Here is a 6,773-nt window from a genome sequence, read left to right on the forward strand (position 1 = left end):
ACCTTTTTAGATTCCGGAAGTATTGTGTCCATAATTTTGGTAGAATGGTATTCCAAGCTGAAGTACTGTTGTAGATTTCCTGAATATGTTTCTTCTTCTGTAAAATGTGTTTCGGCCAATTCTCCTCCCCTAGAAATTTTAGGATTTATCCATGCCAAAATTTTTATTTTAAAATTTACGTGGAAATCTAAGTTATATGTTGTTAAAAATTTGTCATACCCTGTGATATTAGGGGGCAGATTTCATGTAAAATTCATATTGTGCTCGATCTTCAAAGTAAATCCTGCACATTTAAATTTAGGAGTAATTTCCCTTTACCTCTTTTGAAATGTAATTTTGTAGCATCTTCTATTATTTTGCCTCCCCAGAGTGAATGTCGTTAGACCTTAGTCATCTACCTGAAGATCAGGCTAGTTGCATTCGTAAATTATGTCAGTCATTTTACGACGTGTTTTCGGAAAATCTAGGTGTGACTGACTTAATTGAATACAAGATTGAGGTTATGGATTCAATCCTTGTAAGATTTCTTCTCTACAGCTTATCTCCGCTGAAAATGAAGGCCCTCAAGGAAATCATAGACCAAATGCTGAGGGATGGTATCATTCGACCCTCCAAGTTGACATATTCATTACCCATTTGTCTGGTGCCGAAACTTCAAGGCGGCCTCAGGCCACTAATTGATTACAGGGTGTTAAATCGTAAGATTGTTCTACAATCAGTACCCCTTTCCCACTTTCATTCATGTTTTTCTTGGTTTTGTATGGCTAAGTTTTTCACCATCTTAGATCTCAACCAAGCCTATAATCAGATACCTCTGGCGGAAGAATCGAAACATCTGACTGCTTTCGCTACTGACTGGAATCTGTATGAATACAACTGCGTTCCTTTCGGGCTCCCCGGTTCTTACTAGGCTGCTAGATAGGGTCTTCTCTGATATTAAATTTGAATATCTGTACCATTATACAGATAATATTTTCTCCAAGACCTTTGAAGAACACTTAGCTTATGTAGAGGAAGCTCTAAAACGCCTTTGTAAAGCTGGATTGACAGTCAAGTTGTCAAAGGTATCTTTTACTAAACCATCTATGTCCTTCTTGGAACATATTGTCTCACCTGATGGAGTTTCAGTCGATCATTCCAGAATGCAAGCAATCCATAACTTCAAGCCTCCCAAAGATGTTAAAGGGGTTAATAGATTCACCAGCATGGTGAATAACTTTGCTAACAGGGCAGCACCCCTAAACTAACTCCACAGGAAAGGTGTCAAGTTTGAATGGGAGCCGTCGCAGCAAGCTGGGTTCGAAGATCAGAAATTAGCTCTGTGTAACGCCCAGATCTTGGCTATGCCAGATTTCTCCAAGATGTTCATTGTACAGACGCCTCTTCATCTGCGGTCGTTACGGTTCTTCTTCAGGAATCTGAACTCGGAAGGAGGCCAATTGCCTATTCGTCTAGAGAGAGAGAGAGAGATGGCGTATGGCTTTTAGTGCCGGGAGTGTCCGAAAACATGTTCGGCTCGCCAGGTGCAGGTCTTTTGATTTGACTCCCGTAGGCGACCTGTGCATCGTGATGAGGATGAAATGATGATGAACACACACACCCAGCCCCTGTGCCAGCGAAATTAACCACTGATGGTTAAAATTCTCGACCCTGCCGGGAATCGAACCCGGGACCCCTGTGATCAAAGGCCAGCACGTTAACCATTTAGCCATGGAGCTATTCGTCTAGAACCTAGTCACCTTAAGAGGCCAAGTACTCTATATATGAGCAAAGACTTCAATATTATTTATCTAGACTCACAGAGCGCGTCGATGCTATGCGGAATTTTGAACACATTTGTGTATCGCCATGTTGTGGGCACTTCACCTTCAAATGCAGTGGTAATGTTTGCAGTTCCGTGCAAGTTTTTGCTGTTTTATTATTATGTGATGGAGTGAATGTATATTGCCAAATATTTTCAGAGAATAATATGTGAGAGATTATACAGTAGCTAAATTAATCAATACTGAAGGAGAGTAACTTTAGCCTTTCTTCTTCTTTCAGGCATTTTTCTCAATTACCTAGGGTCGGAACTTTTTATGGATTTAGCCGAGTTTTACGCCTGGATGCCTTTTGTGACCCCAACGCTATTTGGAGGAATGTGTTCACTATTGTGTTTCTGTAGTAGTTTATAGCGTGATGTGTTGTGTGTAGATTAAGATGTGTAATGAAGACAAACACGAACACCCATCCCCCGAGCTAGAGGAAGCAACCAGACAAGGTTAAAATCCTCGATCCAGGGCCTTCTGAACTGAATTTAGTAGGCTATAAGTTGGTGGATTCAGAGAACGTATTTTGAATATTTAGGCACCTTCTTGGCAATTTTCCTATTCATTGGTGACACTTCTTAAAAACTAAACAGCTTTTCTGAAGAAGCGTACATATTTTCCACAGTTGCACTGGTTCTGAAAATTAAGAATCTTCTGCTTCCTGTTGTGGCACATTTTAAACATTTTACTTTCGATGTACCTAATTAATATCTATTCTTCAAGTATTATCCCAATTTTCAAGAATAAAAATAACCTATCAACAGGTGTTTTCGTGCGTGTGCAATGTAAGTTATTGTATAAATTCTATACTACCACCTCCCAGGCGTGCTGATGGGTGCCTTCAACATGGTGGTATGTACATGGACAGCTCTTCCCCAGTCTCACGCTACTGCGCAGCCAGCGGTGTGGGGCCTTGTATACGAGTTAGAAGAGCTGGCCATCCTATTTGCCTTAGACAAATTCCATCTTTACCTTGAGCCCGTTAAATTTGAATTGGAGACCGACAATCAGGCTCCGAGCTGGGTTTTGGCTTGGCCTTGTCGTACAGAGCGAATCGTACTTCAGCGTTGCAGTTTGACGTGTGACACATTCGGGGATCTGAGAATGTGGTCGCAGATGGATTAAGCCGAATGTTTTCCGGTGATTCTGTTGACTCATAGGAAAGCCCCTGGCCTTCCATTTCCACACCTCCTACTATAAGTGCTATTCTAACGGATGCCACTTTGTTATTTCAGGATTTAGCGAAATATCAACATGAAGATCCGGTCCTGGCTCCTATTATGGAAACCTTTTCTTCTGGAGAACATGTCGTCCCTTTATGTTTTGAAGAATGGAGTCCTGTGTTGCCCTTCGAGGCACGATCAGAAGATGAAAACTCTGGTTCCAGCTGTTCTAGTGCCTATGATTTTCAAGTATTAGCATGAGACCCCATTAGGGAGACAACTGGGCATGTTCAAAACTAGAGAGAAGATAAGGGAGACGTTTATCTGGAAGATTATGGACAGCGAGATTAGGGAACTAGTTAAAGCATGTAAGTCTTGTTTGATTATCAAGCCCGCATTGTCTACCAAGGGTCCAAGGTAGGGCTATTGTCATCACACCAAGCATTTCGCCCTATGGAGCGATTGTACATTGATTACGTCGGACCCTTCCCTCAATCTAAAGGGAATGGGAAATAACTCATTCTTGTGTGTGTGTGTGGATGGTTTCACACGGTTCTCATGGCTGTTTCCAACTAAGCTTGCCACTGCTCAGTCCACTATGTCTTGTCTCAACACTATTTTTGCATCTTTTGGACCCTGTCAATATATTGTTTCTGATAATGCTAAGGCATTATTTATTTCAAAAGTTCTGTTCCGATCTCTATATCTCACTTCACGACGTCCACTTACTGCTCACAGCCGTCTCTAGCTGAGCGGGTTGATTGTAATCTTCGATCTGCCCTTATTGCTTTCCACCATGAAGATCATTTTTGTTGGGACACTTTCTTACACTGGTTATCATTAGCCTTTAACTCGGCCATTCGTGAATTCCACACGTTTTCTCCAATTTCTCTTACGTTTAAGTTTGTCCCTAATACTCCTCTGTCAAATTTGTGGTCGATCAATGAGCTTTTGCCAGACACAATAGATCCAGAGAATATCCGGGATTTATAGAGAAAAGCACATATGCAAAGTATTGCCTTAGTAAAATGTGAGTTGAACTCATACCGTTGAACTCACATTTTACTAAGGCAATAATTTGCATATATGCTCAATTCTACATCTCATCAAGATTATGAATGATTTTAAAGTGTATGTACGCTTCACAGTGATAAGAAGAATATCATAAGACTACTTCTCCTCTATCACTAAAACACATCTCATCAAGACTGAATTGTATCTACGTTTTTGAATACTACGAAGAATATTTGAAGACTTCTTCTTCTCATATATTCCTACAGCTAAGTGAACTAATTTCTTACAACAAATGTGTTTTCAGGAAATTCTATAAACTATTTTTCATAGTATCAAACTTATAGGTTTTAAGACCATCTTTAAAACAACTGTTTCAAATACATTGTTCTACACGCAATATGGCTGAAGATGACCTTTAAATAGGTCAAAACTAGTCCCATTAAATGTTTAATTAATAAACACTATTTAATTTGTATTGAAAAGGTGGAATAACTCACTTTTTTTTTTTTTGGCGAGACATTCTGCTGCATATAGAGCTTCTGGCTGGATGACAGTGCAGTAGTGTTTGATTTTTGTATTCAGAGATACAGATCTTTTGTTATAGACATTTTTAGTCAGACGGTAAGCCATTTCAATTTTATTCATAATGCGTGATGAAAAGACTTCTTTTTCGGACATGTTAGGTTCTATCCATTCACCAAGATACTTAAAATTTTCAACCCGCTTGACTTTCCGGAGTCCCTTCTAGCACACTTAGCGCCAGTTTGATGTTTGTGACGAATTTAATTTTCTCAAAGGAGATCTGGAGGTCCGCCTTTGCAGCTTGTGTTTGAAGCTGGTTGATCTGCTTCCTGGCCACATCCAAGGAATCAGCAAAAACTGCAAGATTGTCTGCAAATGTTAGACAGTAAATTGAAAGGTTCTTGTTCTTGTGGCCTTGTCTGAATCCGCTCTCGGCTCCTTCATAACTCATTTCTCTGCGCCAATCACGGATCACTTTCTCAAAAACACAGTTGAACAGAGGTGAGAGACCATCTCCCTGCCTAACTCCTGTCCATATATCAAAGGCCTCTGAACTTCACTTTTGAGATGGTGTTGGATGATCGCTCGTTTTACCGTCCAAGCCAAATTCCTATAAGATCTGAATTAAGGTAGTTCTGTCATTTGAATCATAGGCCTTCTTAAAGTCAATGAACGTTACTACAAAAGCCTTGCTCCTTAGTTTGAAATATGAAAGGACAGATTTCAGATTCATAATCTGCTCCACACATGACCGCCCTTTCCTGAAACCTCGTTGAATCTGCTCCATATATGACCGTCCTTTCCTGAAACCTCGTTGATAATCACCCAGCTCTGGATCTAGCTGTTCTTCTGCCCTGCTTTAAAGAGCTTTCAAGAGAATTTTGTAGGTTATGAGTAGGAGGGAGATGTTGCGATAGGTATTAACATCCGACTTGTCGCCTTTCTTATGAAGTGGGTGGATTAGAGCACATGTCCAGTCACTTGGAAGTCTTTCGGTATTCCAGATTTCATGTATTTTTTTATCCGTTAATTTCTTCACTGCATTGTCACTAGCAAACTTCCACAACTTAGCTATTATTGAATCTTCACCCGGCGTATTGTTCTTCAAGGATTGGATAATCTGTCTGATTTCGTTTTTCGTGGGTGGGGCTGAATCTGGGTGGACTTGTGTATTAACTTCAAATGTGAATCTGGATATTGGGGCTCGCAGTTAAGAAGGGATTCAAAGTATTTTGCAAGGAGCCGGCAGCTTTCCTTGTCGTTATTGGCTAGTTTTCCGTTGGAATCTCTGAACTGTAGGCTCGGTGGGTCGTTATTTCCTCAAGTTGCTTTTGAATGTTTTATAAAAGTTGAGTGTATTGTTGTTCTTGGAAATCCTGCTCAATATGAGCCAGCTGGTGTTTATCAAAAGCATGTTTAATGCTGCACAATTTCTCTCATTCAAGAAGTTTGTTCAGTTGATTTGGTTCTTTAGCGAGTTCCATTTCTGCCAGGCGAACTGTCTTTTCCTTATCGCTGTAATCGCATTCACTGTTCCACCAAGCATGCTTCCTGGGCTTAGTAAGCTGAACCGTCCCTTTAGCTGTTTCGACCAGAGCCCCGCGCAGTTGTTCCCAGTTCCCTGCATCCACAGATTGTAGTTTCTGCATGAACTCATGGTTAGATCCTAGTTTTTCTCTATAAAATCTTTCAATGCTTTTGGCTCAAACTCTCCTTGTGTTTCTGGGAAGCAGTTTGATTTTTATCTTGGATAGTGATCTGAGTACAGTTTTGCATTTCTTAGAATTTCTCTTTGAGCCTTCTGTGTGATCGTGACATGATCGATCTGGAATTCACCAAGGTGGGGATTTGGTGATTCCAGGTCTTATGTTTCTTGGGCAGGTGTTTGAAAGCAGTAGACTTCATTACGAGGTTAAATGCCTTACAGAGCTCTATTAGCCTTTCTCCATTACGATTTGTTCTCTGGCGAGCAGGATAGTTTCTAACGATGTTTTGGAACTTTCTCTCTTTGCCTACCTGGGCATTGAAATATCCAAGCAAGATGATGGTATGTTTGTCTGGAATCTTGGATAAAATATCCTCAAGTTCTTCCCAGAATCTATCAGTTCCCTCCGGGTCTCTCTTGTTCACTTGGTTGATCGGCACATGAACATTCACATTAATATACATTTTGTTTGTGCTTCGAAAGGACAGAGTCGAGACTCTGCTATTCACAGAGGTGAAATTTGTGATTGAGTCCAGAATCATTTTCTTGACTGAAAAATAA

The sequence above is a fragment of the Anabrus simplex genome, chromosome 4 (genome assembly GCF_040414725.1).
Source record: "Anabrus simplex isolate iqAnaSimp1 chromosome 4, ASM4041472v1, whole genome shotgun sequence".
Classification (NCBI taxonomy): Eukaryota; Metazoa; Arthropoda; class Insecta; order Orthoptera; family Tettigoniidae; genus Anabrus; species Anabrus simplex.